An 18,561-nucleotide genomic window follows, 5' to 3' on the forward strand; every position below is an offset into this window, starting at 1 on the left:
TGGTTATGATTATTACTGCCCCTGCTGGCAGGGTATTTCAAGCATTATTTCCTCCAAACTTAAGTCTTTTCTTGCCCTTGAATTGGTTTTAAAATGGAAACAAAGGGTCAAACAACAAGTCATAGGTGATAAAGGATTCCTTTATGCTTATCCCACGCATGTTTGAATTCCGTTACCGTTTTCAGGTGGTGGAAATGAAAACGGTAACGGAATTCAAACATGCGTGGGATAAGCATAAAGGAATTCTGTGCCGAAGGAATGGATCCTCAGGAGCTTAGTCAGGATCGGGAGGCGGGGCTGGTGGTTGGGAGGCGGGGATAGTGCTGGACAGACTTGTACGGTCTGTGCCGGAGCCGGGGTTGGGAGGCGGGGCTGGTGGTTGGGAGGTGGGGATGGTGCTGGGCAGACTTGTGCGGTCTGTGCCGGAGCCGGTGGTTGGGAGGAGGGGCGGGTGGTTGGGAGGCGGGGATAGTGCTGGGCAGACTTATACGGTCTGTGCCCTGAAGAGCACAGGTACAAATCAAAGTAGGGTATACACAAAAAGCAGCAAATATGAGTTTTGTTGGGCAGACTGGATGGACCGTGCAGGTCTTTTTCTGCCGTCATCTACTATGTTACTATGTTAAATGAAAATCAGTCCAATAAACTGACAAGATTTCCAGAGTTTTCTTAATATGGAAGATGCTTTCTTACACTTTATCAAAGCCTGATAAATATCTGAAAAATTTTTTTAACATATCCCCCCTTTTTCTCTCGTCCCACAACTATATTTTGAGTTCAAGCCTCCAAGTAATGTTTGTACTTCAGGCCCTGCTCCATATTCTATAGCATTTATTAGCCAATTTTTTCAGGGGGGGGGGGGGGGAAGAGAACACACAGACTTTTTTTGCAAAGAAAACCATCATTTGGTTCAGTTTCTTTAGATATCATTTAGTGATACAAATCAAGTTTATCATCAATCAAGACCAATAGTTTGTCTATATTTATTATTTACTAGTAAAAAAGGTCCGTTTCTGTTTTAAAGGAAACGGGCACTAGCAAGGTTTTCTTCAGAGTGTGTATGTTTGAGAGAGTGTGAATGTGCGAGTGTGTGTGTGTGTGACAGAGAGAGTGAGACTGGGTGCGAGTGTGTGTGTGAGAATTAAAGTATGTGCCAGGGTCCCCCCTCTCTCCCAGTTCCAGGGTCGTCGTCCCTCCGGTATGTCACCCATTTCCAGGGGTGCCCCCCCCCCTCCCTTCCTTCCTTCCTCCCAGTTGCAGGGTCCCCCCTCCTCCCATCTTCCCAGTTGCAGGGTCCCCCTCCCCCCTCCCTTTTTCTCAGTTGCAGGGTCCCCCCTCTCCCCCCTCCCAGTTGCAGGGTCTGTGTGTCTCCTCCCTCCTTTTGTCCAGTGGAAACAGCTGTAAAAACGGCAATGAGAACCAGCTCCTAGGTTTCCTTTTTTTTTTTTTTTTTTTTTTGAGTGTATAGGAATGACGGCTGCTTTGGGGATTGGAATCAGAGATTAACCAATGGGCTTCCTTGCTTACCATAGACTTGTTGTTCACTTCCACTCCTGTCTATTGAACGTCCTGCAGCATGTCATAGCAGCCAATCAGTGGCACTTCAGGAATGACATCACTTTTATCTACTCCACTTTCCTGAGTGGCTCTGGCTGGAAACCACGGTTCCAGGCAGCCTCAGAATGTTGGAGGTGAGAATTATTATATAGGATATATATATATATATATATATATATATATATATATATATATATATATATGTGTGTGTGTGTGTGTGTGTGTGTGTGGTGTATATGTATGTAATACATATTTAAATAAATAATAAATTCTAGATTCTATTGCATGTATTTAAATAAATAAGTTTATATCAAGACCAATAGTTTGTCTTCTAGATTGTATTACATACATACACACACAATATATATGACACTATCAGGCTTATTTTCGAAAGAGAAAGACGCCCATATTTCGACCCAAATCGGGAGATGGGCGCCTTTCTCTCATGGGCGCCCAAATCGGTATAATCGAAAGCTGATTTTGGGAGCCTCCAACTGCAGTCTTGTCGCGGGAACAGACAAAGTTGATGGGGGCGTGTTGGAGGCATGGTGAAGGCGGGACTGGGGCGTGTTTATCGGCCAAGGAGAGATGGGTGCACTCGGCCAATAATGGAAAAAAGAAGGGCGGCAGTAGCGAGAATTTGGGCCGCTTTTTTTGGACCCTTTTTTTTCACAAACAAGTCCCCAAAAATTGCCCCAACTGCCCAGATGACCACCGGAGGGAATCGGGGATGACCTCCCCTGACTCCCCCAGTGGTCACTAACCCCCTCCCACAAAAAAAAAAAAAAAAAGAACTTTAAAAACTTTTTTTTTCCAGCCTGTATGCCAGCTTCAAATGTCATATATAATCTCCAACCCAAATTAAAAAAAAAAAAAACTAGGCAAAAACCACTGCAAAGCCATGAATGTCCTCACTGAGATAAGACAGTACGGGATCCTTTTACGACACATGCTGAGGCCCCCTTTTACCGCAGCGGGTAACAGGCAGACTTTTTCTGTTAAAGAAATGGCCATGCAGTAAGTACACCACTTGGTGCGTGGCCATTTTGTTGGGGGGGGGGGGGGGAGAGGGGGAGGACTTACTACCACCCATTAAGGGTGTCTCTAGCGTTTAGCATGCGCTACAAATGCTAGCACGCCTTAGTAACACAAACCCTTCATTTTTAAATCTGCCATTGCAACACAACATGCTGGTATTCTTCATCAAAATGTACATACTATTTCTATGAAGTCATTCAAATTCTTGAACAGAGCTCAGGGTGAATTACAACATGTTAAGACCACAGAAATACATTTAACATAAAAACAGAAAAAAAAAAAAATTAAAGCTGGAGGTTGGGAGGCGGGGATAGGGCTGGGCAGACTTATACGGTCTGTGCCAGAGCCGGTGGTGGGAAGCGGGACTGGTGGTTGGGAGGCGGGGATAGTGCTGGACAGACTTGCACGGTCTGTGCCAGAGCCGGGGTTGGGAGGCAGGGCTGGGGAGGTGAGGATAGTGCTGGGCAGACTTATACGGTCTGTGCCTGTGCCAGAGCTGGTGGTTGGGAGGTGGGGCTGGAGGTTGGGAGGCGGGGATAGTGCGGGGCAGACTTATACGGTCTGTGCCCTGAAGAGCATAGGTACAAATCAAAGTAGGGTATACACAAAAAGCAGCAAATATGAGTTATCTTGTTGGGCAGACTGGATGGACCGTGCAGGTCTTTTTCTGCCGTCATCTACTATGTTACTATGTTACTTAAGAAGCTATGTAAAATCAATTAAAATTTTTGCAAAAACAACCATATTTAAGGCCTTCCTGAAATGCCTATATCAAGCGGATCTACTAAAGAACCAAACTAACACTGTCTGTTACCATGCAAAAAAGGGCACTTTTAGAATCCATCATAAAATATGACTTCACTCAAGCTCCAATTTCCCCTCTCATGGACATTCATTTTGGCACCAATTTAGCTTCAAATAGTTCAAGACAAGCACCCAATCTGTTTTAAGTTATGTGATAAAAAAAATTGACAGCTGGCTATCTTTTTGCCTCAGTCATGCTCCATCTCTAGTCTAAACTCACCTTTTTGGGAGAGATTTTACACCTTCAGCACTTCTATTTAAAAAAATAAAATAAAATGTTGTGTGTATATTGATTAGACAGAAGCTCCATGGAGTTGGGTGGTCTCTTAGGTGTACAGGTACGGCACTGCATATTACTCACTTCTAAAGTAGTATGTGTTCATGCTTTAATCCAGTTGAACCCTCCATATTAAAAATGCCTTCAGTCAGCATATATATGATTTTTTGTTGTTGTTACATTTGTACCCCGCACTTTCCCACTCATGGCAGGCTCAATGTGGCTTACATGGGGCAATGGAGGGTTAAGTGACTTGCCCAGAGTCACAAGGAGCTGCCTGTGCCTGAAGTGGGAATTGAACTCAGTCCCTCAGTTCCCCAGGACCAAAGTCCACCACCCTAACCCTAACCACTAGGCCACTCCTCCACTGTTGCTACTATTTGAGATTCTACATGGAATGTTGCTATTCCACTAGCAACATTCCATGTAGAAGTCGGCCCTTGCAGATCACCAATGTGGCCGCGCAGGCTTCTACATGGAATGTTGCTAGTGGAATAGCAACATTCCAGAATCTCCAATAGTAGCAACATTCCATGTAGAATCTCCAATAGTAGCAACATTCCATGTAGAATCTCCAATAGTATCTATTTTATTTTTGTTACATTTGTACCCTGCGCTTTCCCACTCATGGCAGGCTCAATGCGGCTTACATGGGGCAATGGAGGGTTAAGTGACTTGCCCAGAGTCACAAGGAGCTGCCTGTGCCTGAAGTGGGAATTGAACTCAGTCCCTCAGTTCCCCAGGACCAAAGTCCACCACCCTAACCCTAACCACTAGGCCACTCCTCCACTGTTGCTACTATTTGAGATTCTACATGGAATGTTGCTATTCCACTAGCAACATTCCATGTAGAAGTCGGCCCTTGCAGATCACCAATGTGGCCGCGCAGGCTTCTACATGGAATGTTGCTAGTGGAATAGCAACATTCCATGTAGAATCTCCAATAGTAGCAACATTCCATGTAGAATCTCCAATAGTATCTATTTTATTTTTGTTACATTTGTACCCTGCGCTTTCCCACTCATGGCAGGCTCAATGCGGCTTACATAGGGCAATGGAGGGTTAAGTGACTTGCCCAGAGTCACAAGGAGCTGCCTGTGCCTGAAGTGGGAATCAAACTCAGTTCCTCAGTTCCCCAGGACCAAAGTCCACCACCCTAACCACTAGGCCACTCCTCCACTGTTGCTACTATTGGAGATTCTACATGGAATGTTGCTATTCCACTAGCAACATTCCATGTAGAAGTCGGTCCTTGCAGATCACCAATGTGGCCGCGCAGGCTTCTACATGGAATGTTGCTAGTGGAATAGCAACATTCCATGTAGAATCTCCAATAGTAGCAACATTCCATGTAGAATCTCCAATAGTATCTATTTTATTTTTGTTACATTTGTACCCTGCGCTTTCCCACTCATGGCAGGCTCAATGCGGCTTACATGGGGCAATGGAGGGTTAAGTGACTTGCCCAGAGTCACAAGGAGCTGCCTGTGCCTGAAATGGGAATGGAACTCAGTTCCTCAGTTCCCCAGGACCAAAGTCCACGACCCTAACCACTAGGCCACTCCTCCACATGTGTTTTACATAATCATAAATTAAAACTCAACCTGGAAAAGTCCAAATTTCTGGTCCTCAGCCTGGCCACACCATCACTAGCTGACTTAAATTATAATGTTTGGTATCCCCATCACCCAAACAAACCCTTAAGGTCTTAGTGTTACTCCAGATGAAACCCTTTCTTACTCGGCACATATTTCTGCACTGATAAAGTCCTCTTATTATAAGTTGCACATGATCTACCCTATCCGTCACCTCTTCACTAGTTCAGCGCTTAAGATCATTATTCATTCCCAAGTAATCTCAAACTTAGATTACTGTAATGCTCTTCAAGGTATATCTGTTCATAATTGTCATCTTCAACTTGTCCAAAACTCAGCTGTAAGATTATTGACAAACAGCCATAAATATGACTGTATCACATTTCATCTCAAGAGCGAACACTGGTTGCTGATAACCCACCATATTACCTATTAGCTTATACTCCTGATCTTCAAAGTGTTGCATTCAGGTCAATGGCTTTACTTATTGAAATAAGTTATACCATGTACTCCAGTTAGGAGTCTTCATTCTTCAGATCAAAACCTACTTTTCATTCCTTCATTTAAACTGATTCATTTTGACACCATTCATTCAAAACGTTTCATTATCAATGGTCCAAAACTATGGAACTCATTGCCACCCTATCTTTGATTGGAATGTAGTCTTGACAAATTTAAATCAAGATTAAAGACATTCCTTTTCCAAGATGCCTACTCAATACTGGCTGAGTTGGGGTATATATGTACACTCTACTGTCACCTTGCTCTCGCTGTCACCTCCTCTGACCCATACTCTCTTTTCCTTCCTTTTTTCCTCTTTCCTATTGAAATTGTAGTTCCTTTCATTGCCTTACTGAATTGTAAATTTGGAAACTGCCTAGATAGTTTCCACTGTTGGTTCAGTATCGTATATAATAATTTGCAGCTCTGCACACCCGTCTGGATGCCTGGGTTCGTAACACAGTTCCCATTGGTCCGCCCTGGGGATGACGTCACAGGGCAGACCAATGGGAAGTGAGAGGGAAGAGAACCCAGCAGCAGCCACCGGACGCTCCAGTCCGATGGCCCCACTCCTGTCCGAGTTCTACGCCCCCCCTCCTCTGATTTCCTCCGCCCAAATACGTTTTACCTCCTGCTCCGCGGTCCGCCGGCCACAGTGAAGCCCTGCACACACGGATGCCGCTTCACACTGCCTTTGCTTCTGTTTCAGCTGTTCCTGTGATCCCGCTCTTCCGCAAACAGGAAATGAGGGCGGGACCACAGGAACAGCTGAAACAGAAGCGAAAGCAGAGGCTGTCTGAAGTGGCGTCTGTACGTGCAGGAGGTAAAAGCTTTTAAACAGCCGGCTCTTATGAAGGGGAGGGGCAGAGAGGGGAGGGGTTCGGATACTGAAATGACAGAGGGGGGAGGGGGTCCTGGAACTCGGACAGGGGAAGGGGGGGTGAGGGGAAGGGGGTGGGGAGAGGGGGAGGAGGGAGGTTATGGGGGGGAGGGGCGCCCGTTTCCTTTTTGTTGGAAACTGGCCTCTTTTACTAGTATTACATAAATCTAAACTTGAAATCTGAAATGCAAAGCATCATATTTAGATTAAGGATGCTACATATGAAGTTATTGATTCTGCTTAAAAAAATAAAAATAAAATAAATGTTGGCCCAGGAGACATATAGCAAAATGTACTTATCATTTATACCCCTATCATCAGTGACACAGTGACCGAAATGGACAACTGTTCCAACTAAATACAGGGAAACAATTCTATAACTACAATACAAAAGGACTGGATTTTGGTTTTGATAGTGAACACAGATCGAACATTTTTCTCATATTACCATTCCACTTCCTGCAGTTTAGGATGAAACATACAATCCATCAAACAAATGGGAAACTAATTATTCTTAATGTGATTAGTAAAGTGAGATGCTATCAGAATAGTAATGCTGTATTTTCAGAATCGCTACATGATCTCATTCGACCCACAAATGGATTGCTCAAATATAAAAAATGTACTAGTAAGAAAACATTTTAAAAACTGAATTTCTTCAGTCAATCCAGCTCTTTGTTTGGCTGGAAGTCCTTTATGCCTCCACATGTATTGTGACGTAGGATGTAGATCAGACACCTTAAGTTACAGGCTGTGATTTAAGACTGCCCAAACCTGTATTATCACTTGCTAGCTGCTACATAAAGGAATAACCTCCCCTAGAATGTTGCAAACATGCAATATGTAAGACTCTGACGGGATGAAATAAAAGTAGGTTGTTGACCAGGAATATAGCACGCGGAAACCCATTCAACGGGTTTCCTCTCTTCCTTACGCCACTGTGCCACCTCTCTGCACACATATAGGGGAATCCTATATACGGTGCCGAACATTAGGGCCTACTTATTCAGCACGAAAAAGCGTTCTAACAACTGCAAGGCACCGAAACAGGGCAGAAATAGCAGATCCACACAAACTTGCACACCCATTTACAGAATAGCACCTAAATGTTTCCCTGCAGATCTGCAAAGGAGGCGTGGCCTTGGAAGTACCATTCAAATGCAAGAAATGTTATGGAATTGTGCAGATCTGCGTTCAACTTGTGCGCCAGGATTTACAGCTGGTTTCAGTTGGTGTTAACTCCTTGTGCCCAAAGTCGAGTGCAGATCCCAGTGCTATGCGCTATCCTATAAGGGGTGCCGATCTCAAATACCCATTGTAAAATACCATTCAGTTCTGATTTTTTTTCGGCACTGAATTTTGAGCATCATTTACTGAATCCAGCCCATGATAGATTGATCACTGTACTCAAAATGATTACTTTCATCTTCAATAGCTGCATCTTAGCACAGTGTTTCTCAAGCCATTCCTGGCTTTCAGAATATCCATAGTGAATATGCACAATATAAGATTTGGATACAAAGGAAGAAGTGCATGCAACTCTCTCATACATATTCATTGTAGATATCTTGAAACTAGACTGGCTGGGGGGTAACTCCAGAACAGCTTGAGAAACACTATCTACATTTGCCAGTTCCACTAAAGCATTCACTGGTTATGAAGGCAGTGGATGTAATCACCTATAAAAACACAAAACAGCTATTACCACCATCTGCATTATCTAGACAGCAAAAGCTTGAATAAATAAAACCCATATTGGCGCTATATTATAGAATAAAAAATTAAAATTGTTGATTTTGATTTTTAGCATCTTGCATGGAATGTCTACTCATTTGCTTGTTGCATCCATTTACTTCAGAAACAATGTATGCGTAATATATATTTGTTGTTCCCTCATCAACAAAATCATAATCAAGGAGAAAGTGACATCACCGCTGTGGATAGCTGCTTTGGTATGAAGTTCCTACAGCGCAGCACAAGATATTCTATATAATGAAACGCACCTCCAACGTTCTGAAGCTGACTGTATGGCTGAGGCATTCCTGCTCTCTGTATCCATCTCCTGAATTGACATCACGTACTTCCGGGTTCGTCACAAGCAGAAGTGACCAACCACACGAGGTTTCTCGGCTTCAGAATGTTGGAGGTGCATTCTATTAAATAGGATTGGTCAGTTCCTTGAAGCACAGCCAGAGCTCAGCGACCTGCACAGTAACGCTCAGACACCAGAGAGAGAGGGGGGGGGGGGGGGGCTGACACCAGAGAGGGGGGGGAGGTATCTCTGTCACATACACACACTCTCTCACACACACTCTCTCTCACTCTCACACACTGTCTCTCACACACTCTGTCTCACACTGTATCACATTCACTCTCTATGTGTCACACAGTCACTCACACACTCTCTTGGTCTCATACACTCAGCCTCACAGAGAGTCTATCTCTCTTGCACACACTGTATCTGTGTGAAACACACACTCTCTCACACTGTGTCTCACATACGCACTTGTACACACTCTCATTCTCACACTCTCTCTCTCACAGACACACTCGCACATTCACTCTCTCTCTCACACACAGTCACTCTCACATACACTCTCTCAAACATACACACTCCGAGGAAAACCTTGCTAGCGCCCGTTTCATTTGTGTCAGAAACGGGCCTTTTTCACTAGTTTGCTATAATTCCCTCCATTTTCATCCTCCGGGCTTAACAAAGTGGTGGATACCCCACAATAGAGTGACACGTCCACTAGGCGAAAACTGGAAAGCTATAAGTTTACGAGTGGCAAGATTGGAGCGGGAGCCCTGAAGTCATCAAGCACCAACGCGGACCCTAAAATGGTGGCCGTGAAGGATTATGCGAGTGCTGCAACCCTGAAAGAAGGATTGCACGAGGATGCTGGTCATGAGGCTCCTACAGGCCTACAGGGATCCTACAGGGATCTTACCCAAGTCTTCATGGAGCTCAAGGCGGAGATACAAACTTTTCAAGCCAAAATTAAACAGGCTCTAGTAGAAATTAAACAAGAGATTTCAGATCTTGGCCAGCAGCAAGTAGAGGTTGAATCTAAGGTGGATGCTGTAGCTGATGCCCTGGAAGACACCCAACTCAAACTGGCAACACTGGAGAAAGGTGAACTTTAGTTGTGGGAGAAATCAGAAGATCTAAGAAACCGCTTGAGGCGGTACAATATGAGAATCTGTGGTATTCCTGGCATTTAAGGACTGCCGTACAGTGGCGCAAAGCATATGCTAAGACTTACTACAGCAAGACTGCAGTTCTGGGAACATATTCTACCCGCCCTGGCATTTACTTGGCAACTAGAATTAAAGCCTTTCAGTGCTGATAAAGAGGAGGATGAATCCTTCCTCCTCTTTTGCAGAAATCGGACAATGTCTAATTGCAATGGCCTCTACTGACACTCTTGATATCCAAAAAGAAATGAACACCCCCACAAGATAGCTACAACAGTAGCTTCTACTCTTGATATCCCCAGCATTTTCTACATGGAGAACAATCTGTCTATGCAGATGTCAATGGACTGGACTTTTCTGTGACAAAAATCTTCTCAAGCAGTTCTTCTCAGCCATGAACTCCTCTTTGAATCTGTGAACACGGCATACAAGATGAATGACGGCTGTGCTCTAGGCATTTCAGGTATAAATTGTGTACTCATGACAGATATGGTCTTGTTGCACTAGCTGGACCTTTTTGAAACCATTGGGGGGGGGGGGGGGCGGGCTTTCCTTTGGGACATATCTGAATAACTAGCAGAAACGAAATCAAATGACTTGGTGATGAAAAAAGAAACCCAAATGGATACTCGAGACTTAAAGAAGCATCTTTCAAGCTCAGCAAAACGCTAAACTGACAAGCGACCAAAAAAAATCCTAAGAGTGTTAGTGGGAAGAGTACTGCGTGACAGCAACAGGAACTTATATGATTTCTGCCAATAATTCTGCAAAAACAGACAGAAAAAAGTTCTGAGGAGAATGCTTAGAATCACGTTTTAACAGTTCCATGGAAAATGTAAGACTGGTGCAGTTTTGCGCAGGAGCAATAGGTGGGAAATAATGCACATGTAGAGTTAAGCTGGCTGAAAGTTCCTATTAAACACACAAAAACTGGGGATATATATATATATACAGTGGGGGAAATAAGTATTTGATCCCTTGCTGATTTTGTAAGTTTGCCCACTGACAAAGACATGAGCAGCCCATAATTGAAGGGTAGGTTATTGGTAACAGTGAGAGATAGCACATCACAAATTAAATCCGGAAAATCACATTGTGGAAAGTATATGAATTTATTTGCATTCTGCAGAGGGAAATAAGTATTTGATCCCCCACCAACCAGTAAGAGATCTGGCCCCTACAGACCAGGTAGATGCTCCAAATCAACTCGTTACCTGCATGACAGACAGCTGTCGGCAATGGTCACCTGTATGAAAGACACCTGTCCACAGACTCAGTGAATCAGTCAGACTCTAACCTCTACAAAATGGCCAAGAGCAAGGAGCTGTCTAAGGATGTCAGGGACAAGATCATACACCTGCACAAGGCTGGAATGGGCTACAAAACCATCAGTAAGACGCTGGGCGAGAAGGAGACAACTGTTGGTGCCATAGTAAGAAAATGGAAGAAGTACAAAATGACTGTCAATCGACAAAGATCTGGGGCTCCACGCAAAATCTCACCTCGTGGGGTATCCTTGATCATGAGGAAGGTTAGAAATCAGCCTACAACTACAAGGGGGGAACTTGTCAATGATCTCAAGGCAGCTGGGACCACTGTCACCACGAAAACCATTGGTAACACATTACGACATAACGGATTGCAATCCTGCAGTGCCCGCAAGGTCCCCCTGCTCCGGAAGGCACATGTGACGGCCCGTCTGAAGTTTGCCAGTGAACACCTGGATGATGCCGAGAGTGATTGGGAGAAGGTGCTGTGGTCAGATGAGACAAAAATTGAGCTCTTTGGCATGAACTCAACTCGCCGTGTTTGGAGGAAGAGAAATGCTGCCTATGACCCAAAGAACATCGTCCCCACTGTCAAGCATGGAGGTGGAAATGTTATGTTTTGGGGGTGTTTCTCTGCTAAGGGCACAGGACTACTTCACCGCATCAATGGGAGAATGGATAGGGCCATGTACCGTACAATTCTGAGTGACAACCTCCTTCCCTCCGCCAGGGCCTTAAAAATGGGTCGTGGCTGGGTCTTCCAGCACGACAATGACCCAAAACATACAGCCAAGGCAACAAAGGAGTGGCTCAGGAAGAAGCACATTAGGGTCATGGAGTGGCCTAGCCAGTCACCAGACCTTAATCCCATTGAAAACTTATGGAGGGAGCTGAAGCTGCGAGTTGCCAAGCGACAGCCCAGAACTCTTAATGATTTAGAGATGATCTGCAAAGAGGAGTGGACCAAAATTCCTCCTGACATGTGTGCAAACCTCATCATCAACTACAGAAGACGTCTGACCGCTGTGCTTGCCAACAAGGGTTTTGCCACCAAGTATTAGGTCTTGTTTGCCAGAGGGATTAAATACTTATTTCCCTCTGCAGAATGCAAATAAATTCATATACTTTCCACAATGTGATTTTCCGGATTTAATTTGTGATGTGCTATCTCTCACTGTTACCAATAACCTACCCTTCAATTATGGGCTGCTCATGTCTTTGTCAGTGGGCAAACTTACAAAATCAGCAAGGGATCAAATACTTATTTCCCCCACTGTATATATATATATATATATATATATATATATATATATATATATATATATAATATGGTTTCTCTAGAATTTTCCAATACCAAAGAAATAGAAACCTGTTAGCAGGAAACTCAATCTTAATCGCTGTTAAATCGAAAAAGTTTGTTTTTTATTATTAAGTAGAGGAGTGTGGTAGCCGTGTTAGTCCACTCTTAAGGTTATCAATAGAAATCAAACAAAATAAAACATGGAAAAGAAAATAAGATGATACCTTTTTTATTGGACATAACTTAATACATTTCTTGATTAGCTTTCGAAGGTCGCCCTTCTTCCTCAGATCGGAAATAAGCAAATGTGCTAGCTGACAGTGTATATAAGTGAAAACATTCAAGCATTACTATGACAGTCTGACAGGGTGGGAGGATGGGGGTGGGTGGGAGGTATGCAAACACCGAACAGAAAGGACTTAACAAGGATCTGGGGTTCCTAACCCATTATAAACCATAAAGCTGTATGTCTCTGTTGATCACCCCACACCTCACCTATCCACACCCATCCTGTTAGAATATCAATGATATGCTTTGATGTCCCCATGCATACCTCCTACCCACCCCCATCCTCCCACCCTGTCAGACTGTCATAGTAATGCTTGAATGTTTTCACTTATATACACTGTCAGCTAGCACATTTGCTTATTTCCGATCTGACGAAGAAGGGCGACCTTCGAAAGCTAATTAAGAAATGTATTAAGTGATGTCCAATAAAAAAGGTATCATCTTATTTTCTTTTCCATGTTTTATTTGGTTTGATTTCTATAGATTCTACATGGAATGTTGCTATTCCACTAGCAACATTCCATGTAGAAGTCGGCCCTTGTAGATCACCAATGTGGCCGCGCAGGCTTCTGCTTCTGTGAGTCTGACGTCCTGCACGTACGTGCAGGACGTCAGACTCACAGAAACAGAATCCTGCGCAGCCTTCTACATGGAATGTTGCTAGTGGAATAGCAACATTCCATGTAGAATCTCCAATAGTAGCAACATTCCATGTAGAATCTCCAGAGTAGCAACATTCCATGTAGAATCTCCAATGGTATCTATTTTACTGTCATAGTAATGCTTGAATGTTTTCACTTATATACACTGTCAGCTAGCACATTTGCTTATTTCCGATCTGAGGAAGAAGGGCAACCTTCGAAAGCTAATCAAGAAATGTATTAAGTTATGTCCAATAAAAAAGGTATCATCTTATTTTCTTTTCCATGTTTTATTTTGTTTGATTTCTATTGATAACCTTTTTATTATTAAAACAGGCACAGGAAGAACTATCTCACATTACCTTTCACTCCTCATAACACAATTAAATTAAATAATTATAGTGAACAGAGAGGGCTGACGGTGCAGTGATGCTGTGTGTGGTAACGAGTGTATAGCTTGTCAGCTTTACTCGTGGACCCACATCTGAGCACTGTTCACTATAATTATTTAATTTATTTAATTGTGTTATGAGGAGTGAAAGGTAATGTGAGGTAGTTCTTCCTGTGCCTGCTTTAATAATAAAAAACAAACTTTTTCAAGATTGAGTTTGCTGCTAAAAGGTTTCTATTTCTTTGGTATTGAAAAGTTCCTGTGTCAGGCTCTGTTGGATGAGGTCACCCATGTTTTGTGGCTTTTACTATCTTGCTTGTTCTTGGAGAAATCAAAATGAAGGAAACAGAGTACACACACGACATACAGTTAACCTAATACCACTTCATGCTACAGGACTGAAAATTAGATCTCACAAGCAACATTAAAAAAAAAAAAAAAGTTTAGCCTCTACTTCCTAAAAACATGACTTGTACAATGTTCAGAAAACCTAAGACCAGTGGTCCCAACTTGAAAAGAAGTATCTCGGATTCTCTAATTAGCGCCCTCCCCCCTTGGTTGATAACTTTTCAGAGGCATTATGGAGTCTGTTAAAAATCCATCACTTTCAGTAATTCGCTATCACATTCTGAGATTTTTGAAGACTAGCACAGAAATCATGTATACAAGAAATTGGGAGCCACAAGCAAACAGTAAAAACCTCCACATAGAAAGTCCAAACAAAAAGCAGTAGAGGATGCATAATGGACACTCTAACCCAGGAACTAGTGATACTTCAGGGCTGACGTCTTCGGGTTTTTGCTGGATGTTTGGACTTTTCCCCCCAAACCCACCTCCCCACTCCCCCCCGTTTTCTATTTCTGTTGATGGCTCTCTCATTCTCCCTGTCTCCTCAGCTCGAAACCTTGGGGTCATCTTTGACTCTTCTCTCTCCTTCTCTGCTCATATCCAGCAGATTGCCAAGACCTGTCGTTTCTTTCTTTACAACATCCGTAAAATCCGCCCCTTTCTCTCCGAGCACTCTACCAAAACCCTCATCCACACCCTTGTCACCTCTCGTTTAGACTACTGCAATCTGCTTCTTGCTGGCCTCCCACTTAGTCACCTCTCCCCTCTCCAATCGGTTCAAAAATCTGCTGCCCGTCTCGTCTTCCGCCAGGGTCGCTTTACTCATACTACCCCTCTCCTCAAGTCGCTTCACTGGCTCCCTATCCGTTTTCGCATCCTGTTCAAACTTCTTCTACTAACCTATAAATGTACTCACTCTGCTGCTCCCCAGTATCTCTCCACACTCGTCCTTCCCTACACCCCTTCCCGTGCACTCCGCTCCATGGATAAATCCTTCTTATCTGTTCCCTTCTCCACTACTGCCAACTCCAGACTTCGCACCTTCTGTCTCGCTGCACCCTACACCTGGAATAAACTTCCTGAGCCCCAACGTCTTGCCCCATCCTTGGCCACCTTTAAATCTAGACTGAAAGCCCACCTCTTTAACATTGCTTTTGACTCGTAACCACTTGTAACCACCTGCCTCCACCTACCCTCCTCCTTCCTGTACACAATAACTGATTTGATTACTTAATTTTTTGTCTATTAGATTGTAAGCTCTGAGCAGGGACTGTCTTTCTTCTATGTTTGTGCAGCGCTGCGTACGCCTTGTAGCGCTATAGAAATGCTAAATAGTAGTAGTAGTTCTTTGGATTGTTTTATCTATTCACATCTGTTTGAACATCAGTGTGACCCCTGAGGTAGGCGTTTGATTAAACGCCAAAACACGGACCGTGTCGGATCCTGCTGTACAAGCACTGAATAAAGAATTTTTTTAAGCACTAGTTCCTGTGTTGGAGTGTCCATTATTTTTTTATTTATTGCATTTGTATCCCACATTTTCCCACCTATTTGCGGTATTATCCATACTCTTTTTTTTTTTTTTTAACAAGAAATTGGGCACACAAAAGGAAAGAATTTCTAAAATGAACAAAAAAATAACATTTGTTTACTGAAGCTAAAATATGCAGATATTGCTTAGTATTCATATATTGTACATATACAAAGCCACACTCACATGGTTTTTACCTATTCTGCAATGCACCACTGCAGTAGCCAAGACTATCAGAAGATGATTATCAATGCAGCAGCAGTGCTCTCCAAGATCTAGGCTAAAATCTATTACTTTATACCTCCTAGTTCTCCTGTGTCAGCGAATCGTGAAAATGTTTTTTAATGTCCTATTACCTAATGAATTAATCTAATCTTTGACACATGACATGGAAAGTAATACAGCAGGCAAACTAACAGAGTCAGAAAACTTAACCCCCCTCATTCACACAAATGGAAGTACATGTCCAAAAACTAGCAAGATAAAAATGGATCTTCAAATCAAAACATAGAAAGCAGGGGAGAAAGACTGTTATGTGTGTGACTGAAGGGAGCAAAGCAGGAAGAGCAAGAACCTCAAGGTAAACAAGAAGGGAAAATATGCAGCACGTGGCTCTAGGAATTCCTTCCAACCCCTCTGCGTGTGCACATGCGTGATTGTATCTTTGCTGCCTTTGTGTGTCTAATGAAGATTCTGGAAGCCAGACTGAGGTTTTTAGGAAGGAACTAGAAAATCAAGAACTTCCGGGGTTAGCAGTCACAGGATTGCATTCCATTGCAAAGTAAAGGACCCTACAGGAAGGCTGAACGGCGTCTTAATAAGTGGATGAAACCACGGTGCTAGGAAAGTTTCTTTTAAATTTGTTAGCAACAGATTGACAATTTTATTTTATCAATAGAAATCAAACAAAATAAAACATGGAAAAGAAAATAAGATGAGAAAGATAAAGAGAGAGACTAATGGGCTCGCTTCCTACCTGCTGGGAGACTGAGAAAATACTGAGGCTAAGGTCACATGACCAGAGCTCTTATTGGCTCTCCAGAGTCACAAGTTTTTCTCAGTCTCCACCTGCTGGTAGGCGAGCACAACCAAGAGTCCAATCCTGGTCCGGTCCGGAGGGACGCTAAGGAATAAGATGATACCTTTTTTATTGGACATAACTTAATACATTTCTTGATTAGCTTTCGAAGGTTGCCCTTCTTCGTCATCAAGAAATGTATTAAGTTATGTCCAATAAAAAAGGTATCATCTTATTTTCTTTTCCATGTTTTATTTTGTTTGATTTCTATTGATAACCTTAAGAGTGGACTAACACGGCTACCACACTCCTCAATTTTATTTTGTATTTAGTTCATCCTTTTTTAGTGGTAGATCGAAAAAGGGTACAGACAGGTACACTCTAAACTCTCTGGGGACAGGAAAATATCAATCTAAACTCATACCTGAGGCAATTTAGGACTGAGTGACTTGCTGAAGATAAGGTAACATCACTGGTTCTCAGCCTGCTGCACTAACCACTAGGCTTCCATTCCACACATTGTGGGGAAGGGCAAGCCTATCCCAAAAGCACTGGTTCCACCTTAACCATAATGGAATCAGGTAGCTAGAAATAATGTATTAAACAAAAAAGACCAAGTTGCTTTTAAACAAGTCAGGGATGCAGGAGTTCGGGCCTCAAGTACTGCAAACAGGCCAAGTTTTCAGGATATCCCTAACAAAATATGCATGAGAGAGATTTGCACACAATGGAAGGTAGTATCCATGCAGATCTCACTCCTGCATATTTTATTAGGGATATCCTGAAAACCTGGCCTGTTTGCAGGACGTCCTGAACGCCTTCCAGTGGCGTAGCAAGGGGGGGCGGTCCGCCCCGGGTGCCGCGGCGCGCACCTGCTCCTCCGAGTTCGCTAAACTTCGCTCGTTCGCTGCAGCTCCCTCTGCCCCGGAACAGGTTACTTCCTGTTCCGGGGCAGAGGGAGCTGCAGCGAACGAACGAAGTTTAGCGAACTCAGAGGAGCAGGCACGTGCCGCGGCACCCCCCTCCCCATCGGCGTGCACCCAGGGGGGGTGTCATTTCGCCGGAGGGGAGGAGGTGTCATCTAGTGGGGGGGGGGGCGCATCGGCGCTCCGCCCCGGGTGTCATCCAGGCCAGGAACGCCACTGACGCCTTCATCCCTGAACTAGGTCATGCATTAGGAAAGCCACACGTTCAGAAGTGCATGTTTCGGAATGAGAAATCTTTGAAGCTGAAAAGAAGTTGAATATGTTAGCAAGGCAATGATATAAAATAGAACTCTTTCCTGTATGTAATTCCTGGTTGATTTTGAAAAATGAAGGTATTGGAACGGCTTTCACGGTCTCCAGATTTTGATTATTATTGAAAATCTGTGCAAAAATCTAAAACATGGAGTGCATGCAAGGAGACTAATTTCATGAATTCTGTAAGAAGGAGCAGCGTCACCACCCAGGAAAGCGGCTCCCGGTGAGGTAATGCTGACAAAGTCCGTTCACTTTGAATGGGAACTGCTGGCACAGTTTGATAAGAGACCCTAAAATCCTTAGGATTTATTTAGAAAAGGAGAACAAACCAAATGATTATAATGCCACCGTATCAATTCAACTGTGTATGATTCTAGTTATCCCATTCTAGAAGATGTAGAAGAACTTAGAAATCCCACAGACAACAAAACTGCTAAAGGGAATTGAACAGCCTCCCTATGAAGGAAGATGAGAACTCTTCAGCCTGAACAGAGACGGACAGAAATCTACAAAGTCATAAGTGGGTAATTTGGGAAATTATGACGAGGGGACTGGTCATAAAAGGAGTGGAGGTTAGAGCAGTGGTCTTGACATCCAGAGGTGCCCAGTTCAAATCCCACTGCTGCTCCTTGTGATCTTGGGCAAGTCACTTAACCCTCCATTGCCTCAGGTACAAACTTAGATT

General features: G+C 43.5%; 1 protein-coding gene across 2 annotated transcripts in view; it reads right to left on the reverse strand.

Annotated features, from left to right (window-relative positions):
• The window catches only part of LOC115476385 (ubiquitin carboxyl-terminal hydrolase 22-A), a 169,172-nt gene that overhangs the window by 108,704 nt on the left and 41,907 nt on the right, over positions 1-18,561 (reverse strand). The gene's annotated exons all lie outside the window — the stretch shown is intronic.

Source organism: Microcaecilia unicolor, chromosome 8 (genome assembly GCF_901765095.1).
Source record: "Microcaecilia unicolor chromosome 8, aMicUni1.1, whole genome shotgun sequence".
NCBI lineage: Eukaryota > Metazoa > Chordata > Amphibia > Gymnophiona > Siphonopidae > Microcaecilia > Microcaecilia unicolor.